Source organism: Amblyomma mixtum, chromosome 9 (assembly GCF_055824585.1).
Source record: "Amblyomma mixtum isolate Tamu chromosome 9, ASM5582458v1, whole genome shotgun sequence".
Taxonomy (NCBI): domain Eukaryota; kingdom Metazoa; phylum Arthropoda; class Arachnida; order Ixodida; family Ixodidae; genus Amblyomma; species Amblyomma mixtum.
The window spans coordinates 51,652,797-51,666,597 of NC_143020.1; the positions used below are offsets into that span (position 1 = coordinate 51,652,797).

Sequence of the window (13,801 nt, forward strand, 5' to 3'; positions counted from 1 at the left end):
AATTCAGGGGGCAGTTTGGCTCTCTAAAGTGCTGCAAGGCGAAAGCATTTCCTGGGGCACTGTTTGGCATTGACTGTGAGACTGCTTTTAAAGAGTGCTTGATTTGACTACACATTACAACTACACACTTTCGCTGCCGACTTTGATTGCGGACTTTGACTGCTTCTTTAGCACGACTCTCTCTCTCTGCATCGATGAGTTCGGTTGCATCAATGGCTCTGTTCGTAGTGATGAGGTATAAAATGGGGTCTCCCTGTCGCCTGTAGGAGCGGACGACAACTATTTTATTAGTTGTCGTCTGCTCCAAAAGGGGGCGTCAGGCATCCGTGGGTGACCTCATTACTGCGAATCCGTGCACTCAGACGTCACAACCATTTCGACCAACCGAAAAAGCGTGACACGTCTGCTGACGACCTTCTGTCGACAACGATGGGGCATTAAAGGCTTTCGCCTTAATAGGCTGCACAACTCACAGTTTTCTGTGTCGTAAATATTTCTCGGTGAAGCTTAAGACTTGTGAGCATACTCTCTTATTTGCTCAAGATAACTGACACTGCCAGTAATAGCGGGTACCTATCCGCTAATTTCGAAATAACATCAACCTTAGGCACTTTCTAACCGGGAGTCATCTTACGGAGTCCATGCTGGGCCGTCGCATGCATTAGGTTTATACAAGGTCGCAGATTAAAAGCAGCCAGAACAGAAAGCTGATAGAACTAACCGAGCGGCGATGGAAGAAAGCAGGAAAGCAGTAGGGGGAGAAAATGGAGGGGAAGTGGTGGGCTGGTTTAATCGGTTCTATGTTTTCCTCTCTACCCCGCGCGGCTGCAGGTTGCCAACAAAGGTAATCAGCGAAAGGGAGAAAAAAATTTGGTTTGTGAGGAAAGGATATGGCGCAGTATCTGCCTCCCTACAATGTGTTGCCTAGGAGGTATGTACTAATGTAATCGCTAATAGAATCAGGTCCACCTTATACTTTAATCAACCAAATGATCAGGCAGGCTTTTGTAAAGGTTACTCCACAATGGACCATATTCACACTACTAATCAGGTGATAGAGAAATGCGCAAAATATAACCAACCCCTATATATAGCCTTCATTGATTACCAGAATGCATTTCACTCAGTGGAAACCTCAGCTGTCACGCATGCAATGCGGAATCAGGGTGTGGAAGATTGTTATGTGAAAATGTTGGAAGATATTTATAACGATTGCACAGCTACCATAGTTCTCCGTAAAGTCAGTAATAAAATTCCAATAGGGAAAGGTGTCAAGCAGGGAGACACGATCTCGCCTATGCTATTCACCGCCTGCTTACAGGAGGTATTCCGGGGCCTGAAATGGGAAGAGCTGAGGATAACAGTTAATGGCAGAATACCTAATTTCCGATTGGCTGATGACATTGCTTTGCTAAGCCACTCAGGACATGGACTGCAAAGCAAAAATCAATGGGTAAGACAGGCAGAGCGGAATGGTGGGGCTAAAAATTAACATGTAGAAACCTAAGTAATGTTCAACAGCCTAGCAAGGGAACAAATAGGCTAACAAAGAGGGTTCAGCTTAAGTTAAGCACAACGCAGCGAGCTATGGAAATAAAAATGATAGGTGTAACGTTAAGAGATCGGAAGCGGGCGCAGTGGGTGAGAGAACAAACGCGGGTTAATGACATCTTAGTTGAAATCAAGAGGAAGAAATGTGCTTGGTCACAGCATGTAATGCGAAGGCGAGATAGCCGCTGGTTCTTAAGGGTAACGGAGTGGATTCCAAGAGAAGGCAAACGTAGGAGGAGGTGGCAGAATGTAAGGTGGGTGGATGAGATTAAGAAGTTAGCGGGGATACGTTAGCCTCAACTGGCAAAAGAAAGGGTTAATTGGGGAGACATGGCAGAGGCCTTTGCCCTGTAGTGGGCGTAGTTAGGCTGATGATGAAGATGATGATGATTATGATCTGTATCCCATATCTCGGTGGATACCTGAATCGCGCCTTAAGGGAAGGGAAGAAGGTGGGAGAGAAAGAAGAAAGAGAATGAGATGCCGCAGTGGAGGTCTGCGGAGTAATTTCGACCACTTGGGGTCGAAATTACTCCGCCGGCCTCTACTGCGGCATCTCATTCTCTTTCTTCTTTCTCTCCCAGGGTCTTCAACGTGCACAGACATTGCACAGCACACGGGCGCCTTCTTGCTCTTGCTCTGAGATCTATCCTTCAGAGGAAGATATACTCACTTTTCTGGGTGAAACGATGTTTTTTTATTAGGCAGCCACGTGTATAGTGGGTTACGATCGCTCACCAGTTCATTACATCACCAATATGTGAAGCGTAGGGACGATACACGTAGGCTCCTGAAGAAAAGTCTTCTTCCTAACGTAGATCAACCGCTAGCGGGAGCATGCACAGATCAATGTTTTTTTTTTATGGCGTTATGACAACAAAATGTAATGGAAGCTGTCTGAAACTATACGATATTTTTAATGTCTGCGTTGCGAAGCATAAAATAATTGCGCCAAATTAAGCGACAAAAATGTCAGCCTTGCGCAATTGGCACAACTTCAGAATAGCAGCAATCATAACAATAAATTAAACAACAAAATAATTGAAAGCTATGGCAATATTTCTTTGGTAGATTCGCTGGTGCAATGTACACTACTATCCTCCATAGGATAAACTGCATTTCTTGCAATAGTTTTTGAAAACATGGTTGGAAGTTACGAAAAAAAATGCGATTTCATTTTATGACAACTGCCTTGCTATGGCCTTAAGTCGACGTTTTGCGGCGGCTATCACTTACTTGAAGATTTCCGGGGTTACATGACGTAAGCCCATCCAAGAAAGAAAACCATCATCAGTCATTACACGGCAGTTTGCCTGTGCAAATAAGAAGATTGAGTTTCAAGTTAATATTTTGTCTACTGGTATTATAGCCAAGATAAGTGAAACAGCTAACCATGCTATATGTTAGAAAGAACAATGCCGGCCCAGAAAGTCCTTCAAAGTCCACTAGGCGAGTATCCTTGTCCCCGCATTCTTCCGCCAGATACGTTAGGTAAGCCTGCAAAAAAGATACATATATTCTGAGTAAGAGGCTTCTTTATTGCATTGCGTCACCCTAGTAAAGAAAGAATCTTCGTCACAGTTACCGCCCCAGGCTTTCTGATGCAAAATATCATAGAGCTTGCACAATGTTCTCCGGCATTTATAGGACAAATGCATGATTTTGTAAGAATGTAAGAAGTTTTTCTGACATCTGTGTGATAATTGGATAATATATGTCTCACAAACCTGCTAGAGGTTATTCTACCGCACAACGTTTTGCACTCTGGCATGGCTGCATCTTTTTTTTAATTATTACAGCATGTCTTCTGCAGCTTGGGCTTTGTGTGAGACATTTTCTATGTTATATGTTTACATCCACCTCGTTCATTATAGTGCATCATAAAACGCATCAATTGCTATTTTTTGCTATTTCTCTTTTAGGTTTACTGCGCCCCCTTTTCCCAAAGCAGTCGTAAATAGAGTCGATCCATGTAACCTCCTTTGCCCTGGTCCTCCAACCCCTCCTCGGCTTTAAAGAGTCATTCCCATTCAAGCACGTGGTGTGCAAAGCTCGTGCTTCTCTTGTTGTCTTTCATTTTAGGCAACTTCTTTATCCATGCAGGTGCCATGAAAGGAATACGTGAGAGGTAACGAACTCCTGGGCAATGCGGTGACATCATTCTGTCACAGAACTCGACGCCAAAAGGAACTAGCAGCGGCTTGTGTGCCTCAGGGTTTATAGGCTGGCGGCAGAGAGCTTATGCACGAAGCGCGATGAGTGGTAGCCTACTGCGGGTAACAAAGAGGGGCGTAATAAACATTCATACCGCAGCTTGCGTGTTCTTAATTAAAGACATAAATATTTTCTTTCTTTTCTAGTACTGGAAATGGCCTTGAATAAGGTGTTTTGGGATTAGCTTCTTGGGAAAGCGTTTGCGAGGAATGTGGCAGTTCTGTACAACTCAATGTATGTTTCTATGCAGTGAGTTCTCATAAATTTTATGTTTTTATACAATTATCAGCAGAAGAAAAATTTAACCAGAAATGTTTTAATACTATTAAGCGGGACAATGCCGCGGGGCACAAATTAAGGGCAATTTTCCTGACTAGGAGGTTCTGGCTTCTAGAAATCAATTATTTTTCTGCAGGTAAGGAAAACAGCTCTGTGCCTGAAGTAATCTTCAGTAGATATTCAACAAAGAAACAAGCAAGCATTTTAAAACCAGTCCTTTAAGCTAAGGACAAATAGTGTCATTGTATATTATATTGTTTTACTGCTGCAAAACTTTTCCGGCTATCACTTTTGTCATCATAATCAGCATGACTACGCCCACGGCAAGGCAAATAAGTCTTCCGTACCCCCCAAAATAACCCTGTCGTGTGCCAACGCAGGCCACCTTATACTCGCAGGTTTCATATTGTTATCCCGTCACTCAACTTTCTCTCGCCCAGTGTTACGCATGTCTTATCTTGGAATCCACTCTGTTGCCTTCAGCTACCATCGGCCATTGCGTTACATGCCCTGCCCAAGCATATTTCTCTATGATTTCGACTATGATGTCATTAACCCGCGTTCGTTCCCTGACCCATTCTGCCCTCTTCTTGTCTCTTAACCTCGTACATATTTTTGCTTGCATACGTCACTCCCTCGTGTTCAATTTAAGCTGAACTGTAATCATAGGCCTTCCCATTTCCGCCTCAAGGCTCAGTGCCGACTTGTAAGATAGAGTTTTATCACACTTTTCTACTGCGGCATAATGGTAAACTGGCCTTCATGATCCGAGCGGACTTGCCAAATGCCCTACACCCCATTCTTACTCTTCTGTTGAATTCACTCTCGTGATCGGATCTGCGATCTCTGCCAGCCTTAAGTGCACTTATTTCCTTACCACTTCCAAGACCTCACTACATATCGTAAACTGCTGTTCCTTGCGAGGCTTTCCCATTACATTGGTTTTCTGTACTTTAACTTTAAGACACACTGTTCTTCTGTTTGTCTAATTAAATAATCATGCTTTAAAATTCGTCCTTACAGTGATTTGCCAAGGAAATTAAATCACCTAATCTTACATTACTATGACATTCTTCATCACCCCCTAACCCCAACTGTTCCCAGGGAAGGCCGCTGAATGCTCGAGTCAACAGGCGGCGAACAGCATTGGCGTGATCGTCTCTCTCTGCCTGACACTTTTGCGTATCGAAATTTCATGGCTGACTTTATGGAAGACTATAGTGGCAGTTATAAGTATCTATCAGAATATTTACATATACCAAGCCACAACCTTATTCTGTGCTGACTGCTTGACTCCTGAGGTATTCATTGAGGTATACGGTTTATTCTAATTTATGAAGGCTATACACAGGGGTTGATTATGTTTTGCTCACTTCTTTACCACCTGATTGATTGGCTGAATGTGGCCTATGGTCGAGTGGTCTTTACGAAAGCTTGCCTGATCATTTGGTTGATTTAAGTCTAAGGTAGTCTTTACTTCATGAGCGATTACCTTAGTAAATAGTATCTTACAGGCAGCTGACAGTAGGCTACTCAGTATGTAATAGTTTGTCATTGCCGTCTCCTTTCTTATGAATTCTGATCATGTAAGCATTCTTCTAAGCTTCGGGTACGCTCGTGCTCATAAGGCATTGCACAATCTCGCCACCGCCCTTCAAATTATCTCATGTTACGTTATTCTCACCAGCTGCTTTCCCCCTTGCGTTGCTCCTGTCTTTCTTTACTTCCTATTTTTGTACCGATGGGAAGTACTGTGGATGTGCGCTACAGCCTCTTTCATTAACGTCCTGATTAAATTCGTTGCTCTACAGATTTGCGTACAGCTCTTCTACTTTAAAGGTATTATCCATATTGGCGATGGTTTTGAACGCACATATTTGATTTTTGCTTGTTTCTAGTTTCCTCTTCACCGCCATTAGGCTACATTCGTTCTTCAGAGGATGCTCGATTCTTTCCATATTGAACTTCCTTATGTCGGGAGCGGAAAACAAAGCACATAGCTTTGTTACTGGAGTGTTGTCCGCAGGCACAAATCTGCAGGGGAAATTTGTTTTTGTTTATTCGCGCTAGTGAAATCAGGCGTTTGTTGAAAAACATTTCTGCAATTCGTACATATCGCTTTCCATGCATCCAGGAAAAGTTTGTCCCAGATAGCACATGACCGTTTATTGGGAGGCAAGGGGGATTTGAAGCGAATTTGGGAGGCAAGAGGTAATATTTCCCCTGCAAGATAGTGTCCACGTGCCCGGAGAGGACCTGTGATAACCGTTCTCGATTTTGGATCGGCGGCAGTGAGATCTATTGGAACTTCCTGCGCTCGCGTTGAATTTGGGGCCCGAAAAGATAGCCCATCGACATTCATTCCCTGGTGGCCTACAACAGCCGAGTAGAATCCTGCGGGTGACGGCCCTGTGATGACCACGTAGTAGACTCCCGGTTTAGATCCGTATTGCCTCTCATGCCTGCGAACCCGCGCTTGTCGTCTGCCTTCATGTGAAGTCGTGTCTATGTTACGCAGGAGCGGAGCGACCCAGAGCATATGGCGCCACAGCGCTGGGATGTTCTCCGTCTCTACTGGTATGCATGTGTGTTGGATGTGAAAGCGGCTTAGCAGGCGGCGCCCAGGAGCTGTCTGCGAGAGCCGCTTATGATGGCTCACTGGGTGGGCCTCTAGAAACTCCTGATAGGAGATTGCCACCCCCAACGTTCAGTTCGGCGTTGTAGGCAGCCACCGGAAGGTCCAGTGCTCGCTTTTTTTGCCTCCCTGATGATGACGTCAACGAGCTCGTCTTCGTGTTTGGTAGTGCGTAGGTACGGCGCAGCGGAGAGGATATGTCTGGTCACAAAGGCATGGACGAGCCGTAGCGCGTCCCTGCCACGCAGACCACTTCGCTCGTTGGAAATGCGGTGGATCATGCGCCCTGCCTGTTCACCTATGCGCTTGAGTTTCGCTGCAGTAGAGTCCGGCCTAAGCCTGCTATTGGTGAACAGACCCATGATCCCGAGCTCTGCCACTTATCTGATAGGACCGCCCGACAGAGATATGTGCAGAGACGTGTTGTCCGTGGGATTTGTCCTTTTATGTAGAAGCTCTAATTTGGCGGGAGTACATTGGAGACCACAGTCGGCAGCATATGCATCGACTATGGAGGAGGCCTGCTGAAAGCGGTCCTCCATCTCCCCAAGGCTCCCCTCGGTGGTCCAGATTGTAATATCGTCTACATAGAGCGCGTGTTTTATGCCCTCAACCTGAGCCAGTTGGCAGGGCAGGCGCATCATGGCGATGTTGAAAAGGAACGGTAATAACACCGCCTACCGTGGTCTCTGCGCGTCATGCACTGCTCCGGATCGAGGACGAGGAATATGGCCTATACTCTCTGTGTACGCGGGGTACCCCGCGGTGGCTGTGAAGCCCGCGATCGCTATTAAATGCGCCGTCGCGCGTGTGTTGTCCTTGCTCTGCGCGCCTGGCACCGCGGGCCCGCTGTCAGGTGCTGCGCCTGGGCGAAGGGTTGTGCCGAGGTCGGCGGGTTAGGGTAGTGTTTTGTAATGCAGCTTACCGTGTTATAGGCATTTTTGCTCGCAAGTAACTGCTCCTACCTTCGCTCGGAGCAAGAGCTGAGGCAGAGGGCTGAACGCTAGCTGTGCCTTCAGAATGATCCGGCTCGAACCCTCCTTGTGTGGGCGAAGTGTCATTTAACATCCGTCCCTGGTTAACTCCACACTCAACAAATGTTTCCTTGCTTTTCTTGTCGCGCGGACTTTGTAGTTATGGCGCTTTACGGCCGAACATAAGCTTGTAGGATCACATTATCACTCCCAGCAGCCGCATTTGCTTACAAAAGAAATAAAAATATTCAGGGCTGTGCAAAGGCACCGGGCGTTATAGGACCCCATCTGTCTGAAATAGCTCTAATTCTTCCTCTGTGCTGCACCAAGAGCAGCAGAGTTACTGTGCTATTTCGTGTAAATATAACAATAAAAAATGGGCGTGTTTCCGCGTCAGGATTTGGAGGACTTGAAAAGTCACGTGCGAAATGCATTATCATTTGGAGGAAGGGAAACAAATTAAGATCACTCTTTTATGTTTTCCAGGATTCAGCATGCGTGCTCTTGCTTGTATGAGATCCCTACAATTTACTGAACGCCCCCTATGTACCTACTCTTTTCATACAAAAAATACAGAAAGCGATAAAATGCACGTCTGGCAGTGAAAGTAGCCGTAGCGCTAGCAGTACCCTCCAGCATGCACTTGCTGCCCTGTTATGTGTATATGGATGCGGTGGCAGCGATTTGATGGTTGGTTTGGTTGGTTGATGGGGCTCAACATCCGCAAGCGACTAGGGCTATGAGAGGCGCCCTAGTGAAGGCCTCCGGAAATTTCGACCACCTGGGGTTCTTTAACGTGCACTAACGTGCACTGGCTTCGCACATCACACGGGCCTCTAGAATTTTCGCCTCCATCGAAATTAAACAGCCGCGGCCGGGATCGAACCCGCATCTTTCTGGTCAGCAGCCGAGCACCATAACCACTGAGTCACCGCGTCGGACGTCAGGTGCTTTCCTTCAGTGCAAAAATTGGCAGAGGCTTAGCTTGGTTAAGAATAGTGGATTGCGAAAGCAAGCACCCAGATCAAGAGATGTTGAACGCATTCGCCTGGCTGCATAATATGCGCGCCGTTTAGCTAAACGTTGGTCCCGCTCTTCATCCGTTTCTTCCGCACGCCGCCGCTTCTTAGCGGCAGCACATCGTTGCAGCTTCACCTTATACACATCATCCGATATATCGTGGAGGATTCGCTGGGGCGATCGTGACGAGCCGAGTTGGGGGGCCGCTTTTCAATAGCTGGCATGACGTCACGTAGAGCGAACGCCTCCCCCACGGCAGCGGCGCGTGGAGGATTCGCTGGGACGATCGCGACGAGCCGAGTTGAGGGGGACCGCTTTTCCACAGCTGCCATGACGTCACGTACAGCGAGCGCCCCTCGCGGCAGCGGCGCGCAGCTGCGGCATGGAGGATTCGCTGGGACGATCGCGACGAGCCGAGCAACGTTACTAGATTACCTGGTCAGTTTGCAAACTCCGCTACAGTTCGGCGGACTAACGTGGCCCCAATCGGTTCCCTCTCGTGAGGTGGCGCTTTCGACGCTGTTGGCCCATTCCGGCCGGTCTCTCGTCACACGAACTATCGCTATGAGACGAGCGTGCCGTGTTTAACGCCCGTTTATGCCGGTAATTCCTGTTTAACGAAGATATCTCCAAGACAGGCACAGATATTATTCTCAATGAGCAACTACAGTGGCTGCGCGAACGGTCCTGGGCGGCAGAGGTACGATCGGGATGTCTGAATCATTAGCTATTGCGATGAGAGATCTGCTTCTTGGTCGGGTATAGTTTTTTGTTTCATTTACTTCCCTACAAACTAAATGACTCTGCTTACGGCGAACCACGACACGTAAATGAGTCGCATGTTGCCGAAAATATCTAAACCTAAGGCAAAGTACCATCGGTTTGAAGCAAGACAGTCAATTATGCATTTTTAAAAGGGAGATGCAGGACTACCACCGTGAAACTTCGACGTTATTAAGATCATAAAACGCGAAAAATGGCGGTAATAGCACAGGTCAGATTGAAGGCAGTTTATTCAATTCATATAGGAAGAAGCCTATACATCTTAATGGGAGCCACTTTTAATGGGCCAAACAGTTACAAGAGGCGTGCTTTTACAAGAGGCAAGAGACGTGCTAGAAAAAAAGTGCATTCTTGTAGCGATAAAAAAGTTGAGTATCTGACAAGTGAATGCCGGCACGTGCTCAGCACAACCCACGCGAGCAAGGCGTCACATCTGTAGCTCTTCCAGCACACTCCAGAAAATGTTTACAGCCTTGGCGATGGCCAGTGTGAATTCCGGTCGCACATTACTTAGAATGCTTATCTTGCCTTGGTTTGAGAGCAGACAGGTCGACAGCTCGGCCGCACCGACTCACAGACGCATAGCTCGGGTGCCCCAACGCTGTTGCGCTTGTGTTGCGTTGCAGCCGGAGCCAACGCCGCACCAGCTGCGTCGCTCAAACGCACTTATATAAATCTGGCGAGGACACAGAGAAGCAGCGATCAACTTGTAGCGCAGTTTAACCCAACAAAGGAACGCCTGGCACAAAAACGCTTCGCTGTAGTCTTCGGTGACGTGGTCAGCGCGGCTACTCTGCCGAGAAAGCCGGTCAAACAGCGACGAGAGCGCCCCCGCTCAGCTGTACAGGCAAGGGTGACATCCGCGGCGTCGGAGTTTGCAAATTGAAGAAGTAATCTAGTAACGTTGGAGCCGAGTTGGGGCCCCGCTTTTCCACAGCTGGCATGACATCACGTACAGCGAGCGCCCCTCGCGGCAGCGCCGCGCAGCTGCGGCATGGAGGATTCGCTGGGACGACCGCGACGAGCCGAGTTGGGGGGCCGCTTTTCAACAGCTGGCATGACGTCACGTAGAGCGAGCGCCTCCCCCACGGCAGCGGCGCGTGGAGGATTCGCTGGGATGATCGCGACGAGCCGGGTTGGAGGGTGGGGGGGGGGGGGGGGGGGCGCTTTTCCACAGCTGGTATGACGTCACACATAGGTCACGCTAAAGGTCAATGGTGGATTCTCCGGGACGACGGCCAAGAGCGAAAACCTCGACCAGTATTGCTTTCGCAATAAAAAATTCAAAGGACGGTTACGAGTCTCCCTTATGCGAAATTTGAGCGCAGCTCTGTCTGCTTTGGCGGCGCGAACAACAGGTTCCTCTCAGCGGCGGCGCCAAGTTTGTGCTTAGACGGCGCGATCGGCAGGGTACTCTCGGCGACGGCGGCGCAGAGCTTGTGCTTCGGCGACGCGAATAGTAGAAATGGTGGGACGTTATGAAAGTCCGGAAAATATAAAATAGTGAATGTTAATAATCAGCACAAGTATTTACAACTGTGCCAACTACAAATAAATTGTATAGAATTAGATAAAGTTAATTAGATTTGGAATAGAATTTCAAGAGAAATAAAATAAAATTACATTAGTTATCGAATATACTTGTAATACTTTCGCTTTACTCGCACGGTAGTTCTTTAAGTGCCCCCGTTGATTTTGGGTATACCATTGAAATGAATCAGATGTCTAGCCCAATTCGGAGACTAACAAAGGAAATATTTATTTATTTATTTCATAAATACTGCCGACTGCCCTTTGGCGGTCAAGGCAGGAGTGCACAAAGAAAAAAAATTACAAAGTGGTAACAACAAAATAACAGCAACAAAGGGCGATTACAGTACGAGGGAAAAAATTCAATAAGACCAACGGGAAGGAAAAAAAAGTACAGGCAAATCAGCCGACGTCAAACAGACTAATGCTGAATTCCAATGGCAGATCGAGACCGCTCCGTCGGATCGCGTACGGAGCGCGTCGGAGCGCGTAGATTTGCCACCTCCCAGTTTGCGATTGGAATGCCAGTGATCCCTCGGGAGCGCGACGCCAGCGCCGCAGCGGCGACCGCGGAAACTAGGCGCGCCGCCGGAGCGGACGCCCTGCTAGCTTCGTGTTCGAGTGCGACAGGAGCATGGACAGGCGTTGCGAGAGGCGCGATCTCCGCGTTAATTGACAGACGCCGTCTCGGCGAAACAAAAAGGAGGTAGTACGAAGGCCGTAATGTAAAACCAAAGCGTATGTGCAGGATGGTCCACTCCGTGAACACGCGAGTATGCGGCCGCGGTCTTCGGAGAGCCGGTGAGCCTGTCCCTACAGTTCACGAAAGAAGTGGCGGACGACGCGCAGGCAAGTTGCCCGCTGCTCGATTTTCCAGCCTTGCGACTGCGAGACGCAATCCGCTGAACCAATCAGCGAGACAGTCGAGCTTTCGGCAATGACGCCGCCCGCGGACACGCCGAGCGACGAACTGCGCTGCCCCCCGGCCAACGTTTCTCCCTGGCTGCCGTAGTCGGCGCTAAGCCTAACTGTTTTTCATCGATGCCGCAGCTGAGGGCGCTTCGGAATTGGCCAGCGCTGTAGTAAAGGTGCTACTCGCGTCACCGTTTTACTGTGTTCCTCGTCTCATAATAAAATAAAGACATGATCGATTTCTGCGACGCCTCCAACAGCGGAGCTAGCAGACAGCAGGCCAGCCGCACTGGGCATCAGGAAGAAATTTGCTTGTATCGCAGTTATCACTTCTACCAGCAGCTCGGTATTGGCCAACGATCCTCAAAAATGATTCATTTTTACATTCCTCTACTCCAGGGCTTGTTATGAACGCGAACAAAGAATATTAGCGCATTTTTCTGACGCCGGCGGCAGGCATATACAGGCCGGCAGCTTCACACTCGCTGTCCGTTTCAGACGAATCTTCACTGCTGGACTCTGAGCTTTCAGTGCCCGAGTCGGAACTGTCACTTCCATGAAGCAAAATTAGTGCCGCACGGCTCGAAGCAAGATCATTGCCGTCCACTGTTGACTGGAAAGTGCCCGTCTGTCCCGGCTCGCCCGGCTCACCACGTAGCGACGACAGGAACGAAGCGGCTGCTGCCGGTCGCGACAGGAAGCAGACGCGGCGGAAAAGAAAACGTCACGCGAGGTTCCGGTGAAATCCGCCGATTTCGGCAGATCAAGAATCGCTGCTCCACGGAGCGATCCGGGATTTACGCCTGATCCCGATCTGCCATTGGAACATACAACTCGCGCTCCCATTTTACCATTGGAATACGACTGATCCAAACCGAGCAGAAAAACTTGATCCCGATCTGCCATTGGAATTCACCATAAGTGAACAGAATAAAAACAAGGAAACCGAAATACACTGTGTACTAGACACGCTACTGCGATACATGAGCCGAAACAACAGACAAGAAAGATTCTGAAGATACCAGGTTGGTGATATCGCTTGGCAGTCGGTTCCATTCTGAAATGGTGCGTGGAAAGAAGGAACAAGAATATGCTTTTGTTCGGCATCGTGGCATCAAGATAGTCCTTTCGTGTTTGTTACGGGTGGGGCGTGTTGTGTTGTATTGCATGTAACTCTGAAAATTCAGTTTTGTTTTATTATGTATGATATTGAACAACATTTTTAGTCGGTGCTGCTTGCGACGGGATTCAAACGAGGGAAGCCCAGATCTGTTGACCAAATCAGATACCGAGACCTGCCGACCATATGCGTGATAAATAAACCGGAGTGCTTTCCTCTGGACGCCTTCAAGATTTTTTATATCCGTTTTTGTGTGCGGATCCCATACAGCGTCGGCGTATTCGAGCACTGGACGCACAAGTGATGTGTATGCTGTCAGTTTAGTTTTGCTCGTGCAATGCTTTAGGCGGTACTTTAATAATCGAAGTTTTTCGGACGCTGCTGAGACAATGGACTGGATGTGTGCGCTCCAGTTCAGGTTGGATGTCATGGTTACTCCAAGATATTTCACCTGAGTCACTGAGTTGATCGGAAGGCCATTGATTTTGTATGTGCATTGGAGCGGTTGTTTCTTTCGTGTTACTGTCATTTTTCCGCATTTTGAACTGTTTATACCCATTTGCCAAGTACAACACCAGCTGGAAACTGCTGTTAAGTAGTCGGTTATGAGTGTCTGGTCTTCGACTGATGTGATACTATGGTATAAACACAGTCGTCGGCGAAAAACCGACAGCGTATGCGTGAGTTGAAGGACAGGTCGTTCAAATAAATAAGGAAGAGAAGCGGCCCAGGGACTGAGCCCTGGGGAACTCCTGAAAGTACCGGCGCTTTTGTGGAGTGAGA

The 13,801-nt window shown here is 48.0% G+C and overlaps 1 long non-coding RNA gene across 1 annotated transcript in view; it reads right to left on the minus strand.

The window, feature by feature from the left end:
- Window positions 1-1,420: 1,420 nt before the first annotated feature.
- LOC149328982 (uncharacterized) overlaps window positions 1,421-13,801 on the minus strand; it is a 35,419-nt gene continuing 23,038 nt past the window's right edge. Inside the window, exon 6 of the long non-coding RNA XR_016285416.1 lies at window positions 1,421-1,432. This is a non-coding gene — a long non-coding RNA (uncharacterized LOC149328982). The remainder of the gene's footprint in view (window positions 1,433-13,801) is intronic.